The sequence below is a fragment of the Lipotes vexillifer genome, unplaced genomic scaffold, assembly GCF_000442215.2.
Source record: "Lipotes vexillifer unplaced genomic scaffold, Lipotes_vexillifer_v1.1 scaffold1272, whole genome shotgun sequence".
NCBI lineage: Eukaryota > Metazoa > Chordata > Mammalia > Artiodactyla > Lipotidae > Lipotes > Lipotes vexillifer.
This window is the reverse complement of record NW_006779909.1, coordinates 2,019,733-2,037,087: the sequence shown is the minus strand read 5'-3', so window position 1 is coordinate 2,037,087 and position 17,355 is coordinate 2,019,733. Positions and strand designations below refer to the sequence as shown.

Here is a 17,355-nt window from a genome sequence, read left to right as displayed (position 1 = left end):
AGAAAAGGCTACTGTCACTAGATTAAATGCACTTTTAGAGTTGTCTTAATGACATCAGTTCGGTTTTCATTTTGAATGAGTTAGGATATCTGACATTTCAGCCTTATCATGGTCCACTTTCACTTCCATCTGTCACTTTCTTGTTACACTGGTAGGAACTGAGTTATTAGGTGTTCGTGGGAGAGTGTCACGAGATCTCCTTTCGTTCAGAAGAGATTCCAGCAGTAGGAGGGTGTATGATTTCAATTGCAGGAAATTTGACATAAAATGTATAAAAGAAAATGTGGAAAACATTTCAGGATTTCCTGTGACCTCACAGTAACTTGCAAATCAAGGTAATGTGAGCTCCGTTACAGTACATTGTTTTCCTGCAGTCACAGGAAACCTTTCCAGGGGTTTCCATTATTTGTTTCCCTAAGTACTGCCTGAGTACCTTTCACTTTTGACAGTCTGGTTTATAGATCATGTTCATGAAATTTTATCTGACAGCATCCTGCTTTTTATAAATTAGCAGAATGCAGACACATTAAAAAAACAATTTTGTGGTTAAATTTATTAGAGAGAGGCATTACATACTATTACAGCAAAACCAGACATATCAAGGAGCATATGTACTTCCTTCCACCCAAAGGCAAGGCTTCTTCTAAAACATGTACTGTGAACTTGAGAAAATTTACAGCATATATTTTGAGGAGAACAGAGAGAAAGCTGTGAATGCATCTCCTCCTTCCCTTGGTTTGAGTCCTTTTTTCCTGAAGAAATAAAAATCAAAGACTGTGTATGTCTGCTGATGCCACTTGGAAATTCCAATTCTATTCTTTGTTTTTATTTGATGTGTGCTGTCCGATTCGACCTGCTATTCCCCCAAGGTCAATTCTAACTTAATATCTTTTTCATTAGACCTCATTTTACCTCATGTCCGAATATTTTATCTTCAAAATGAGTGACACAAAAGATTTTGAAATCGAGATAGTTTGAGCAGCTGTAGCCAATCGCTTTGAAGACAAGAACAGAGTTTTTGACCACCTACTTCTAGGACAAGTGTGAAGTTTGACTGGCTTTTAGCCAACCAAATATAATTCTACCCTTGCCTGTAGAATTCCTGGTATTACCCAAACACAAAACTTAATATCATCTCTTGAGATTTGCGGTGATGCTGTGTTTAATTCAAAGTGAAATGGATGTCAGTACCCCATCACATTTCTGTTCACTTCATATACAGTGCGAAGTGCTAACAGGGCTTCTTTTTCTTGTTGTTTTATTGCTACTGATACTTTAAATATAATGTTTAAATAGCTGGTGCTCCATCGAAAATAGGAAGAATGGATTAATTCAGCTGTAGGCTTGGCTGGTTGTCCAAAATGTAAATCTGTTTAATGTATTTAAAGAAAAGAATAATAATTTAAATTTATTTAGTACTTACTGTTTGCAAAGCATCTTGGTATGCATGTGTGTGTAAATGAGCCTCACAACAACTGCAAAAAAGGAAGATAACAAGAACACCACTCACATTCCCAAGGAGTGATAGTCTACGTTTACTGTTTCCTAGGCACCAGGGTTTTAGGACCCAAAAATGTTGTGGCAGTACTCAATTTTTGAACATTTTTATTGTGCATAGTCACTAGTTCTATTACAATCCAGTTAATTTCAGAAAGAAATAACTACCCTTAGATTTACATTTTTTAATCTTAAAATTCTATGTTTCAGTCAAGAATATAGCCAAATACATATATGTGAAACATTCATTTATGTGCCAATAGTTATATCTGTGTGTGTGTGTGTGTGTGTGTGTGTGTGTGTGTGTGTGTATATGTATGTATCTATATAATTGGCCAACCATCCTGAATAAAACTTACCTGTTCATCTGTTAACTTTCATAACAATATACTATTATAATATATTTTACATATATATTATTATATATTACATGTAGTAATATAGTGTTGTAAATAACACCAGGATAAGTACAAATATTAGCATTCCCGGACCTGACATGCTTTATGTAATCCGTGTAATGAAACACAGCACAAGGCATCCCCCAGAACATAACGCTATTCCAAAGCATTCCTGGTGTGGTGAAGGCAACTTTCTGTCACCACCACCGGGGTCATGAGTGTCTAATCCAAGGACCATACCCCTAGGACTCCAGTTTTTTCCTGTATTGGTTTGGCAGCAGTTCCTTCCAAAACTAAATAATTAAATATGTCTGTATGTTTGGGTTGTCTAAAGGCGTAATAAGGGCGCCCAGCTTAGTACAGCATTAATAGAGATGGGTAGGCAAGACTGAAAATAGCAGCCGCATTCCCCCCATCCTGGTTCAGGTGATATTTTGGAGAATGAGGTACTGTGTGGTTTTAAAAGGCATTCACACAATAGAGAAGTTCTTCAAAAAGACAGCCAAGATCTGGGGAAAATAACACCAAAAATACCTAAGGTATATTGAACACTTTAAGTACCTGATGTGCATTCATTCAATCGATTTAACAATTATTTGTTGAGATTCTTCTGTGGGTCAGGCACTGTGTATTCATTAGTGAATAAATAAACAAAAGTCCATGACCTTCTCAACTTTCTACTGAAAGGAGACAGGCAAATAAAATAATTAAGTGAAATATATAGACCGATGTAAGTGCTGTAGAGAACACAGCAGGCAAGAGAAACCGAGAACCATGATTTCCATTGCTTCCCATAGCGCCTTGTGGCTTTTACTCACGGTCAAATAAAAGAGCCATTGGAGGGGCTTGAGAGAGGCGTGTCATGGTCTGACTTATGTTCTCACAGCAGGACTATGACTGCTGTGTTATGAACCACTTAGGAGATCATTGCAGTAACCCAGGCCAGAGGTAACAGTGGCTTGGGCCAGGAGGGCGGCAGTGGTGAAAGTGGTCAGAGTCTGAATCTAGTTTGAAGGTAGCGTTAACAGGATTTGCTGACAGATTGGACGTGAGGAGTGAGAGGAAAAGAAGTCAAGGTGGATGCCATCGTGTTGGCCGTGACCTTCAGGACGTGCTTGTCCTCAGCTCACTGGATCCTCCCAGCAAACTTGTTACCATACCTGTTTTACAGGTGAGAAAACAGAGGCATAGAGAAGTTAAGTACCTCATCTGATACCCCACTGGTACTAAGTGACAGAGGTACGCTTTGACTTAGCTGTGTGGTCCCAGGGTCAGCTACCTTATACACTGCCCGGTGCTGCTTCTCTTTGAATTGTAGTTATTCAAAGGATTCTGCAGTGTATAATCTGGAAATTAGAAGTCTGAAGGGACTGCCCCTGGCAGGTATTTCAAGGATTTGTGTGGACAAGGGAATCTCTGTTTTCTTTTTCCTGACAGCACTGGTTCCCCCACGCCTCTTGCCCCTGTGGACATGTCGGTGGTCCTGGTCTTCCTCCCTCCATCCTCTACACCCTATAGCCGCTGTGCCAGAATGATCACCCTCCTCCTCACGTGTCCACTGCCCCTTCGTGTCTTTACTGGTTGCTCTGACAAAATGGCCTCAGGCTCCTAGTGCCCCATAAATGTTTAGTAAAAGATCGTGAAGTAAGTTTGTTTTCCTTGCTTGCTGTTGGTGGTTTTTTTTTTTTAACATCTTTATTGGAGTATAATTGCTTTACAATGGTGTGTCAGTTTCTGCTGTATAACAAGGTGAATCAGCTATCCATATACATATATCCCCATATCTCCTCCCTCTTGCGTCTCCCTCCCACCCTCCCTATCTCACCCCTCTAGGTGGTCCCAAAGCACCCAGCTGATCTCCCTGTGCTGATCTCCCTGTGCTATGCAGCTGCTTCCCACTAGCTATGGATTTTACATGTGGTAGTGTATATATGTCCATGCCACTCTCTCACTTCATCCCAGCTTCCCCTTCCCCTTCCCCGTGTCCTCAAATCCATTCTCTATGTCTGCGTCTTGTTTTGCACAAACACGTGAGAAATGATAGAGTAGAGGTGACATAGACGCAGAGTTCAGCTCAGATAAGAACATCTTGCTAACATCCAGAGATTTCCCCAACATGGCACTTTCCAGCAGCAGAACAGAATGCTGGTCTCATGTAACCAGCCCCAGTATCGGGCAGTAGTGCTACTCAGCGGAGCCTTGCTCATCTGCACCTGCGAAGTTGCTTCCAACTCCTAGGATTTAGATTTTCTGTGGACTTCTCTTCACTGTGTTCTCTCCAGAGGAGTATCTTAAATGTTGAAGGGCACAGACTCTTCTGCTCTAGTTAATGTCAACTGGAACTCAGGGTGCAAATTATACACAAGTTAGGCAACTTACAGGTACGGATCTCATGCTTCTGTATTCAGCTTGGACGCATATTCATACGTAGATCAGGATTTTACAGTCATTTCCAATTTATGTCCTTGATTTGTCTTTGTAGCCCCCATCTGAAGACAGAGCCATTTCTCTCAATATGTTGAAAGAAAATCCTTGCTCGCCACGAGGGGGAGGGAAGGGAACCAATATTTATTGTGCACCAGGCATTCTTTGTTTCATTTAAATCCATATCACAAACCTTTGTGATAAGCAGAGCAATAGCAGGTGACCCAGAGAATTCATCCCAGGTTTTCTTCTCAAATCCCATTGGTTACTCTCAGATCTTGAGTAACTGCCTTCTTCTCTTCAGGGCCCATTCCTGTTCCTTTCTCTCAGATGGGAATGCTCTCTTTTCTCCTTGCAGCCATTTTCCTTGCATTCCATTGATTTCCCTGATTTATCTGCTATTTCCCAGGATACCCAGGGCCGTGATCAATTTCCCTCAGTTAGCCAGATATAAAAGCATTCCCGTCTCTTTTTTAAAGTGCCAAGACTTTTAATTGTTTCAACACCCACTTAACTCCCTCAACACACTTATAGAAATTCTGCCTCACTTTGTATCCTGGCCTCTCTTGTCCTCTTAATAGCAATATCAGCATATGTAATACCCAGCTCATTTTTTTTTTAAGAAGTGTGTGTGTGTGTGTATATATATATATAATATATATATATTATATATATTATATATATATATATATATATCTGGAAACCTGGAAGGCACAAGCCGAGTGGCTGGCCGTAAGATCCCGGCTTAAACGGGAGTACCTGCTTCAGTACAATGACCCCAGCTGTCATGGGGTCATGGAAGATCCTGCCTTGACTCGTTGGACCTATGCAAGATCAGCAAATATCTATCCCAATTTCAGACCCACTCCCGAGAGCTCCTCACTTTTAGGAGCTCTGTTTGGCATTGGGCCCCTCCTCTTCTGGTATTATATTTTCAAAACCGACAGAGATAGGAAAGAAAAACTTATCCGGGAAGGAAAATTGGATCGAACAATTAACATCTCATATTAAATCTGGCGATGATGACTATATATATATACATATATATATATATGTATATATATATGTATATATATATGAAATTGAAAACCACATCATCAGAGAATGTACAGTTGCCACTCAGATGATAGCAGGGCCTCATTTACTGAGGGTCAGTCACTGTCATAAGTACTTTTCATGTCTTCAGTCATTTAACACTGAACATTTAACACAGCACTGTGAGGTAGCTCCTATTATGCATTTCACTGACACAGAGTGGTTAAATAATTTTCCCAAGGTCACACAGCTTGTAAGTATCTGAGCTGCTGTTGGAACCCAGCCAGTCTTTTCCCTTAACCACCATACACTCTGTTCTCTGTCACTTTTACATTTCTTCTCTCACCTTTTCATTCCTCTGCATTTTTCTCCCAGCCTTATCAACTTCGAAGGTATAAATTCCTTTTAGTGTCAGTGCCCCAATCTAAGTACTTACTTCCATCTGGTTGGTAAACTAAGCCATCCGTTATCTGCATGTAATATTTCCATCTTCAGCTGTGCTCAGCTGCCTGTATTACTGATCAAGCATCGTTTCTTTCCCCCTTCCTTCAGCACATTCTGCGTGCCTGAAGTTACCAGAAATCCATCCCCCAGATACCTGAGCGTTTAGGGCAGACTGCAGTCTCTCCAGACACAGCCGAGGAGGGCTGTTCTCAGTTGGTGGGCAGGGTGTTGCCACTTGGGAAACATTCCTTCCTATAGTGTTGTTTCCACTACAGTAATTCTACATCTCTGCCCCTAATAATGATTCAAAGGATAATGATTAACAAGTATCCCGGTACCACAAATGACTGAACTATTTAACAGTTAAAAAAGAATTATGACATCAGGGTAGGGGGAGAGTGGATTCTACAAAGGTGGAAAATGCGACAATAAGAAATTATTTAGGAAAGGAAAATAAAAAGAAAATAGCGTGACAAGCTTGACTGCAACTTTAAATTTCTTTCTGTCTTCCTTTCCTCTCACAAATATGGTTGTGATTTAAGAGGAGGCCTTTTTTTTTCTTCAGACCTGACTTGTATTTTTTCACACCAGTACCACAATTTATGGGGCAAGGTAGGCCCTGGGGAGAAGTGCTATGTTATATAAACATATGCTGGCCTGCTTTTTCAACTTGTCAGGATGATGTTACTGGGTATTTTTTGAATTTCAAGAAGAAGATATTTTAGGCACTATGATTAGTATACCAGATTACAAAGTAAAAAGCACGCTACATCAAGGATCATTTCATATCACGATTTATACCAGAAGCTTAGTATCGGCAGAACTTTTCAATGTATCGCGGCATTGCAGACACACACTGTAAAGTCTTCCCAAGCGCATCTGGTTCTGCTCTCCCTGGCCTGAGGGATCTATAAAACTACTGAAGGAAATTGAAGTTAGGGAACGAGCATGTGTTTTACAGAATTTCAGATCTCTTGATTGAGGTTAGTAAAGTCTCTCTGAAAAACAATAAAAATCTTTGTTGAACCCTTTAGTGTCACCCCTGTAGGAAAGGTATTAATAAACCACATTAGTGATACGATTTTCCTAAGTTGTGCTGTTGCCCATTTTACCAGCATAATGAATTACTTTGCATATGAGGAATTTCCTGCTTTAAAATAGTCCTTATTCGTCTCTCAGCTTTTAATTACCTAGATAGCATGTAATAATTTATTGGTCACAAGACCAGGCCTTGCGGATAGGGTGGAGCAGTGTTACGATATGAAGGAGTTTCATGCGAGATTACTGGGTTTAGCCAAGTAGCCTGGAGGGAACAAGAACCCTAAACTCTGTCAGATGCTCTTCAATGAGCCAGCAGTTGGGATCCCATCCAGTAAAACATGCCATTGGTCAGGGCCCTGACAGTGAATGAGACAGGCACACCATCACGGGTCTTAAAGAAGCTGGCTGCGTAGCCACTTCCAAGCCCATTTTGAAAAGAGAAGCCTTGTAGAAACACTGAGAAGCAAAGAGAGACATGGATGTGACAAATGTAATGGCAAATTAGGACATTGGCACACATTTTCAAGTTAAAGCTCTCTTTAGAGTCACTCTGAGAGCTGGCATTGCTTTTTGTAGACACAGCACCCTTTCCTACCATACAGAGCAAATATATATTGAGTCTCTAGTGTATGTGTGTTACAGACTCTTTGTTAGGCAGTGGAGGATGCAGAGGGTGAACAGAATTGGCCATTTCCCTTAAGGATCTCATTTTTTTATTGATGAGCTGTTGATTGCATAAATGTGTGGGATGATGTGGTGCACCCCAAGTGCCGTGACAGTGAACAAGGCATGGAAAGCTGAGCAAAGCTGCTCTTAGTACGGCAGAACTTTGGCTATTCTGTAGAGTCAGTGCATTCTCGTGTTCATTCATTCCGTAATTATTTATCGAGTGCTTAATCGGTTCTAGGCACTGTGTCAAGGTAATGGGTTAATTAGACAAGACACCCATTAGCGTTCAGGTTGAGAGAAGCAAGGAGAGGGAGAAGCAGTCACTAAAGTCTGTTAACAAATGACTAAATGTTGAACGACTAAAGATAATTTCACAAAGTGATAGGAAGAAAACGGGATGATATAGTAAGGGACAGGACGGTAATGGCTGCTCCAGGAAGGTGTTTTTGGAGAACAGATGATTAAGCGGAAATTCCAATGATGTGGAGATGCCTTCATGTGAAGAACATTTTAGGACTGAAGGAACAGCCTGTGCCCAAGCTCTGAGGCAGGAATGAGCCCGGTACATTCAAAGACTAAAATGTCAGTGTAGCTGGAGCAGAGAGAGTGGGAAAGAGGGCTGTGAGATGGAGCCAGTGAGATGGGCAGAAAGCATATCACCCCTATAAGCTCAGCACTCTGGCTCATAAGACCAGTACAGCTTGTTTTTGAGTTGCGTGCCAGGGAGCAATCAAAAATGCTCATAAAAGAAACCATGAATGTCACTGTGCCATCTACTTCAATAAAGCTCACAATTGGACACAATTCTTGCATTCCATGATATGGTAAGGAAAAGAGGTCATCAATGAGGTCAAAAGCTGCTTGGTTCCAAGTTATCACTAAGGCTCCCTAGCATGTATCATGCAAAGCAAGTTATTTTATGGCATATTTTTTTACGTTAAAAAAAGAAGTAACTGTGGAGTAAACAAGATAGAAACATTTCTCTCTCATGTGAAAAAAAGTCCAGTGGTGTCAGGTAGTTCCAGACTGGTATGGCAGCTGCACAGTCATCCAGGACCAGATTTCTTCCGTCTTGCTGCACTGTCAACTTTCGTGTCCTTCTTCATAGTCCAGAATGGCTGCTTAAGCTCTAGCCATTTTATCAACATTCCAGTCAACAAGAAAGGAAAGAAGGATTAACCCTTTCTCTTTGAAGTTCTTTCCTAGACATTGCCCACCACATTTCCTCTTAGCTCTCATTAGCCAAAAGCTAGTCACATGGCCATACCTAGCTGCAATAAGAGAGCCAGAGGAACATAGTCTGAGCTAGAGGAGAAGGTGTTCAGCCAAGATTCAAGTGGTTGCATCTAAGAAGGGGAGAGGAGATATATTGGGAGGCAACTAGAAGTCTCTGCCATGAAAGTCAATAAATTTTCAACATAAGCCATATGTTAGGTGTTTTTTTTTAACATCTTTATTGGAGTATAATTCCTTTACAGTGTTGTGTTAGTTTCTGCCGTACAATGAAGTGAATCAGCTATAGGTGGCACATATATACAATGGAATATTACTCAGCCATATATTAGCTTTTATATGTCCATAGGTAAATGGTTTTTGAAGTTTCGAGTTTTTAAAATATAATTTCCTAAAACAGATGGTAATTAGATGACGGAATGGAGGTGTTAGTTAATATTACGGTGGTAATCATTTTGCAATGTATAAATATATCAAATCAACACATTGCACACCTTAAACTTATGTAATGTCATATGTCAATTATATCTCAGTAAAGCAGGAGAATAAATTTTTTAAAGAAAAAAACTTCCTACAATCTGAAATATAGGCCATTATGTTTCACAGATTGAATTACTAGTAATCAAAGAATTGATGCTTTATGAGATGGGGGTTTTTTGGTTCTTTTTTTCTTTTTTTGCGGTACATGGTCCTCTCACTGTTGTGGCCTCTTCTGTTGCGGAGCACAGGCTCCAGACGCGCAGGCTCAGCGGCCATGGCTCACGGGCCCAGCCGCTCCACGGCATGTGGGATCTTCCCGGACCGGGGCACGAACCCGTGTCCCCTGCATCGGCAGGCGGACTCTCAACCACTGCGCCACCAGGGAAGCCCCTATGAGATGGTTTTTAAGAAGATAAAATACAGAGCCATCACAAAATTATAAAACCTTGTAAGAATGATATAACAAGTAAACATATTGAGCATTGAGATAAGGTGCCCTATCTTATACAACTTCTCCAGTAACATCAGAACATTTTAAAATTATAATTCTCATAATAAAAAGAATATTTTGTTACTAATTTTGTCCTCTTTTCTGGTACTTTTAAGTTTTTTAAATAGCACAATAAAGAAGATTAAAATAAAACAAAGCAAAACAAATTCTGTTCTCAATTACTTTTACTATTCTGGGAACTATATCCCTAGAAAATAAAGTTTCAGAGCCATACATTTTCTAGTGCTCTTGATTCCTTTTTAGAAGCACTATTTTGCATGTTCACTTCTCAGTATATATTGATACACAGTCAAATTTTACTTTAAAAAAAAAAGTTAGCTTCTGATTGATCTAGGTCCCAACTAGCTCTTCCTCCTTTTCCTCTGAACATCTTTTTTAATCATTTATTTCCAGAGGGTGGAGATGCAAAGGTGGTTTTTTGCATCATTCAATAATATTGGTTCTTAGTCCCGCAGGGTGATCACGCCTCCTTCATTTCCTCACCACCACCCAGGAATGTCCAAGGGGAAAAAAAGCACATAAACGCTGTGAACTGGCATCTGATTTGCATATTTTCTAAGATTTTCTTTGTTTGGAACAGTTTGCATATTTTCTAAGACTTTTGTTTGTTTGGGATAATCCAAGCCAAGGGTTTTCTTTGTCTCTGAGTAATCGAGAGCTTCTGGTATAATTGCAAACATATTGGGGTTTATCCAAAACACCCTTCTCCTTAGTTATTTTCTGGGTGTTCTGCTCTATCTACTTTTATGGAGAAAGTAATAATTCATCCCATATAAGAGTCCAATTTAGCTCAATTCAACTGAGATTTATGGAGTGCCTTGTGTCAGGACCTATACTGGGCGTCAGTGGATCAAAAGTTGAAAAAAAGAGAGTCCTTATGAGGAGCTTGAGTCATGAGTAAACCAACAGATCAACAGATCATTAGAATGTAAGACGCTAGTTATTTTGATCAGGACTCGCAGGGGCTAGCAGAGGAGAGGGCACTCAACCCCCAGGCTACAGTTCGGAGAGTTTAGAAAGGTTTCTTGGTACTGCTGTTCCCCACACTGTGCAGGAAGCCAAGAGAAAGAAGGGCCTTCCAGCTAGAGAGCAGCCCAAGCAAAGAGGGAAGTTGGGGTTCCTGAGGGAGCTGGAACTGAAAAGTGTAGCCAAGACCAGGTCACAGAATGTATTTACATCATTACATTAAGCTGTGGCAGATTGCAATTCCTTATGAAATACATAGTATTCCAGAAGGTACCTGAGGCCCTAGAATACAGATTCAGGTCAGAGGACATGATATATAAATGCTAGTAATAAGCTAGTGAGTGATGAAGAACATTTTTTATATTTTGGCATGAATATGTATCACATAATATAATTGAAAATTTGCAAGAATTCTGTTGAGCTAAAATAAGACATCAAAGACCTTTCTCAGTGATAAGCTCCAGACCATAGAACTTGGCATGGGTATTCCTCTGTCTTTGGGTTTTATCCGAGGGACGTTTTGAGCCTCACTACCCAAGATGTGTAGCCACTGAAGACTTTCAGTGGAAGTTCACCTCTTCAAGCCAAAGTTCGCATGAGCTTGAAACTTCTCTCTGGTTAAAGTGCAAAGTTCACCGCTTAGTGTTGACCCAGTTATGCTTATGTACCTCTGAGTTCAACTCCATGCCCAGGTACCATAACGAATTCAGACAGAAAGGGTTAAATTTCTGAGAAGGGCTCCCACAACTTGGAAACCTCTGTCACGCCATGGTGTTTCCCAGGCTTTGGTCACAAAGACACTTTAAGAAACCTTTGCAAGTTTACATTCAAATAACACAGTAATATCTGAAAGCAGAGTTGATTTTGATCATCTGATGTCGTTTCCATACATCAGTGGCAGTGTTGCCAGGAGAAGGCACAATTTCGATGCAGTTAAAAGCATTCTGTGGGGCTTCCCTGGTGGCGCAGTGGTTGAGAGTCCGCCTGCCGAAGCAGGGGACACGGGTTCGTGCCCCGGTCCGGGAAGATCCCACATGCCGCAGAGCAGCTGGGCCCGTGAGCCTTGGCCGCTAAGCCTGCGCATCCGGAGCCTGTGCTCCACAACGGGAGAGGCCGCAGCAGTGAGAGGCCCGCATACCGCAAAAAAAAAAAAAAAAAAAAAAAATTCTGTGTGTATAACATTGATATTTTGCCGTTAAAATATAGATGTTAACCTTGTGGATTTCAGCTTTCAGGGTACTAAAGAGTATCACTGTATCTCAGGCTCAGTGAGTCAGCCTCCCCAGTCCCCTGAGAAAGGGAGCTGGAGGAGGAGATACCATGTGGGTAACTGTGGTGGGATGAGATGGGACTGAAAGTGAAATACAGCAAGAGAGTCTACCTTTTCCAAGGAAACATTCAGCTGATACAGCAGAGACGAAGCATTGAGGAGCAGTAGGGAGGGAAGAGCCACAACTTGGTGGGAAAGATCCAGAAAGTTTGTATGAAAAGAAACAATACCTGCATAACCTGAAGTTAAGCACTGATTTTTTTTTTCTTTTGATGAAAATGATTTCATGAAGAAGATGCTTCCAGAGGAGACCAGAAGGGTTAACTGAAACATAGGAGGAAGCAAGAAAAGTTTAAATGATCTCATAACTTGGTAGATGGCTGTGAAACAAAAGAAAAGTGGGAGTTGTGGGTTCTGAGGGTCACAAAACCACATCACAGTACAGATCATCTCTGAAGAGTTGCTCTACCAGGATGTTTCAAAGAAGCCAGAGCCAGAAAGAACAATTAAACTCAGATTTAATTAAACTCTTGGACACCACACCCAACCAAATCCTAAGAAGCACATAACAGGATATACAAGCTATATGTAATATAAGCTTTTGGAGTTTTCTCCAAAACTTGCTAACTCCCTTGGAAAAGCCCTAAATCTCAAAGATAAATAGCCCTCCTAACCCCAAAAATTTGAAAGGTCTCATTCACAACAGCAAGGAGAGACTTTAGCCAGATGTGTGTATGGTTAATGGGAAAAAACCCCGGAAAATTTGACAAAAATGAGAGAATATTTTTTAAATGAGTTGAATAAATAAACATACCATGTCTCTGAATAAGAGGATCACTATTAAATCATCACTTCTTTCCATTAGAGAACTGTTTGGGGGAAAAGAAAAAAAATACATCTTCTCCTTGTGATTGTGATCGAACCTAGGAAAATAATTCTAAGTGCAGAAAAAGGTTAGAGTGTGACTGAAAAGGGCAACTTTATTATAACTTGTTTAGTTGTACCGTTTAGACAGATACCATTGAGTATATGTCCCCTCAGATGCCTCCCGACTGCAATGTCCATGGTGACAAACGTGTCCACACACAGTATTTCCCTAAATTCTTATTCTTCACTTTCTGATTCAGCTGGTGAACCGGGAGTAGGAAACGGGTCATAGACAATGCACCCTCCCTCGCCTGGCTAGCTGAAGCCTTGGCCTCTTCCTCTGAATACCTCCCATATCAGTAAAAATTGATGTTTTTGCCTTTTTTTTTTTTTTTGCGGTACACGGGCCTCTCACTGCTGTGGCCTCTCCCGTTGCGGAGCACAGGCTCCGGACGCGCAGGCTCAGCGGCCATGGCTCACGGGCCTAGCCGCTCCGCGGCATGCGAGATCCTCCCGGACCGGGGCACGAACCTGTGTCCCCTGCATCGGCAGGCGGACTCCCAACCACTGCGCCACCAGGGAAGCCCCGATGTTTTTGCTTTTTAAATAAAATTCATAATAAAAAGTTTTCAATTATATGATTAACTTACAGTCATTAAATAAACTTCTGTAAAAAGAGGGGAAAAAACAACAGCTTCACAACCCAAAGGTAATCCTGTAAACATGAGTCCAGTCTTTTTCTATCCTTAATTTGTGTACTTATTTTTGATTAGATAATTTTTTCTTTTGACAAATATATATCAAAGGACTAGTCTAGGTTCTGGAGATACAGCAATGAACAAAAGAGAAAAGGCCTGCCCTCGGGAGCGTATATTCTTGAGAATGAAGAGAGAAAAAAGTATATTCTAGAGCGTGCAGATGCTAAGTGCTGTGGAGCACTGTAGTGCAGGAAAAAGGCTAGAAAGTACTTCAGTGGCAGTGTGGTGCTGCTGTAGGTGCAGTGGCCGTGGGAGATCACTGCAAAGATGACCTTCGAGCAGAGACCGGAAGTGGGGTGAGGAAGCCCTGAGGCCGCCTGCAGGAAGAGAATTGCAGGCAGGAGAGATGGCCAACTGCTGACACAGAGGAGGCCAGAGTGCGGAAGCAGAACGAGGGCGGTTGGGAGCGAGTAGTAAAAGAGCTAGAGGGATGGGGCAGAGCGTCCCTGGCCAAGAGACAGTTGTAAAGATGCGCTTAGACTCCCGAGTCCCTGGAGGGTTGAGCGCAGTCACAGTCTGGCTTTTTAAATGATTGCTCTGGGTGCTGTGTTGAGGATAGATTGCTATGGGAACAGGAGGAAAGGCACACATGAAAAGGCCGTTGGGGGGGAATCCAGAGGAGAGAGGTGGCGGAGCATAGACTGGATTTAAGGAGAAGGGGGTTTTGCCCTTAGAATCTCTTTAATTTGGGGTGTTTTTTTTTCTGGTTTTGTTTTTTTGCATTTTTTGCGGTACGCGGGCCTCTCACTGTGTGGCCTCTCCCGTTGCGGAGCACAGGCTCCGGACGCGCCGGCTCAGCGGCCATGGCTCACGGGCCCAGCCGCTCCGCGGCATGTGGGATCCTCCCAAACCCGGGCACTAACCCATGTCCCCTGCATCGGCAGGCAGACTCTCAACCACTGCGCCACCAGGGAAGCCCCGGAATCTCTTTAATTTTTAAATTTATTTGATACAATATATATGAATTACTATTTATCATTTTAACCATTTTTAAGCGTACTGTTCAGTGGTATTAAGCTCATTCACAGTGTTGTGCAGCTGTCACCACCATCCACGTCCAGAACTTTTTCATCTTCCCCACCTGATACTCTAGACCCATCAAACAATAACTCCCCATTACTGCTTCCCCCCAACCCCTGGCAGCCACTATTCTACTTTCTGTCTTTGAACTTGATTACTCTAGGTACCCCTTGTAAGTGGAATCACATAATATTTGTCCTTTAGTATCTGGCTTATTTCACTTAGCATAATGTCTTCAGGGTTCATCTATTTGTAGCATGCACCAGAATCTCATTCCTTTTTAAGGCTGAATGATAGCACATGATATGTATAAGCCACATTTTGTTTATCCATTCATCTGTTGATGTTTCCACCTTTTGGTTATTGTGAATAATACTGCTATAAACATTGATATGTAGATTTTTTTTAAAATAGAGCAGATCAGATTTACCAATGGATTGGAAGTGTGGTCTGAGAGAAAAGGAGGAAAAGCAAGTTTTTTGGCCAGAGCAGCTGGAAGGATAAAGTTTATATTTGCCGAGACAGGGAAGACTGGGGTTTTATATTCTTTTTATTTAACGTAGCAAAATAGTCACGTTGTGTAGTTAAGAAAAGTCTTCATTAATGCCGGTATGAGACCTTCCTTCTCTTCCTGCCCATTCTACATCCCTTCCTTGCCCCCCCCCACAAAAAAAATTGTTACTTTTAGTTATCATACTTTCCCTGGATTTGCCAAAATATTTCTGTTGATTCAAAAGGGGGATGGGGAAGGTAATTTAACATACTTAGCTTTTAATGCATGTCACTCAGCCTTTGTAACAGATAAAATGACCTCTATTGGAAAAGGATGGTTAGGGAGCTGAATCAAGCCCTTCTCCCCTCTCCCCAAATCACATAAATATCTAGTTATAACTGCTCCCAGAATAACTCCATGCCAGAGCACAAGAAAGCCAAACAACATCTCAGGAATATAGTCCCAAGGCTCTGGTGTTTTTTGACCTTTAATCTCTCTAAACACTAGGTTGTAAGAACTTATTTATTCAACAATTATTTATTGAACACCTGGCTGGTGGTTAAGCACTTGGGTTGTAAGAATTCATCAAGATATATTTCTTCCTCTTACAGGGATTATAGTCTGTAACTAGAAAATGGGTAATAGTTACCACCAAAGTGGAAGCACAAAGTAGGGTCAGCTAACCCAAGTCTAAGGAAAGAAGGGACATCTGATGTGAAAACTGAAGAGCAAGCAGGAGTCACAGATACAGGGTCCAAGGACGAGAGTAAGCTTGGGCAGATTCCAAAATCTGAAACACTTTGTGAAGCTAGAGATGGGGGCTGGCTTGAGAGATGATGTAGGGGACGTAATCAGAAGTCAGGTAGGAAAGGTCATGAAATCATATTAAGGATTTTTGTACTCCATCCTGAGGGTGGTATAAAGCCATTGAAAGGGTTTAACCCAAGAACTGCTCAAAGCTAATTTGCACTGTGGCTCTGGCTATAGTGGGGGGACTGGCTAGAAGCAGAGCAGGACGGGAGTCAGCAAGTCCACGCATGAGGCTGTTAGGAGGACAGGCAAGTTTTGGACTGGAGTAATGGCAGCAGGGTGAGCGAGAAGTAGATAGGTCTGAAGATACTAAAGCACAACAGAACCTGGTGATAAAGCAGATATAGTATCAAGAGGCAGTTCAAGAATAGAGCCCAGCTTCTGTCTCAGGCAGGTGGTGATGAAACTGTTCCCTGAAGAGATTGCACGAAGAAAGAGCAGGTCTGGGAGGAAGACAGTGTGTATTAAGTTTGAAGTGCCTCTGACATTCAAGTTCAGAGCTGGCTGGTCTGTGTTTGAAGCACAGGCAAGAGATCTGCCACAGGGAGAGACCATGACTGATCCCCATGTAGATAATAGAAACCTCCAACCTTCCCAGGGAGTGTGTGTATATGATAACAGAAGGCTCCTGAGAGAATGCCAGGATAGTCTACCTTTCCCTTTATTCAGGACTTGTCCAAACAATCAGCTTCCTAATAATTACACTCTTTGAACAGCATCTTTAATAGCTTGGACAATGTTATCTCATATAGATGTACATTTACTTAACCAGCCACGTAGTTTTTCCTGTTAGTTTTCACTGATGTTTTACTATTTTTAAAAAACGCACAATGAATATTTGCATTCCGCAAAATTAGTTCCTTGGGATGTTAGAAAGCAGTATATAGGAAAAAGTGTTCCGTGGTCGATAAATGTATTTTGGAAACCTTGATTTAAAAAACTATTCAGTAGGTTCTTTACTGTGATTTCTCAAAGCCTTAAATATGCTACTCTGCCCTGTGACTCTCCAGGAGGGGTATGCTGTGGTTTGTTTATACCTTTACTAAGCCTTGGGCCATGACAGGCTTTTGGAGGGAGCGCTTTCAGGACTAGTGACCACAGAACAGTTTCATAGGATATTAACCTATATGTAAAAGCTGTACCAAATTTCAACACATAGTCCCAGAAGTTGAATTATCAAATTAACAGGAATGCATGTTTGTGTTCTTGATGCACATGTCAATTACCTTTCCCAAAGGCAAGTACATTGCTGATGGGAATGTAAATTACTCCACATACCTGTTTCACCATACCTCCCCACTTCCCCAAGTGTGATCATGAGTCGTTTAAATCTGATCTAATTTGGTAATGTTTCTGTGACTACAGAGAGGCCCAGCATTTTTCCATGTTGTTGATTACTTGCTGCTTCTTTTGTGAATACCTTCTCAGGTCTTTTGCCT

At 41.4% G+C, this 17,355-nt stretch overlaps 1 protein-coding gene across 2 annotated transcripts in view; it reads left to right on the top strand.

Moving 5' to 3' along the window:
* Nucleotides 1–17,355, top strand: part of ATP8A1 (ATPase phospholipid transporting 8A1) — a 236,036-nt gene that overhangs the window by 204,584 nt on the left and 14,097 nt on the right. The gene's annotated exons all lie outside the window — the stretch shown is intronic.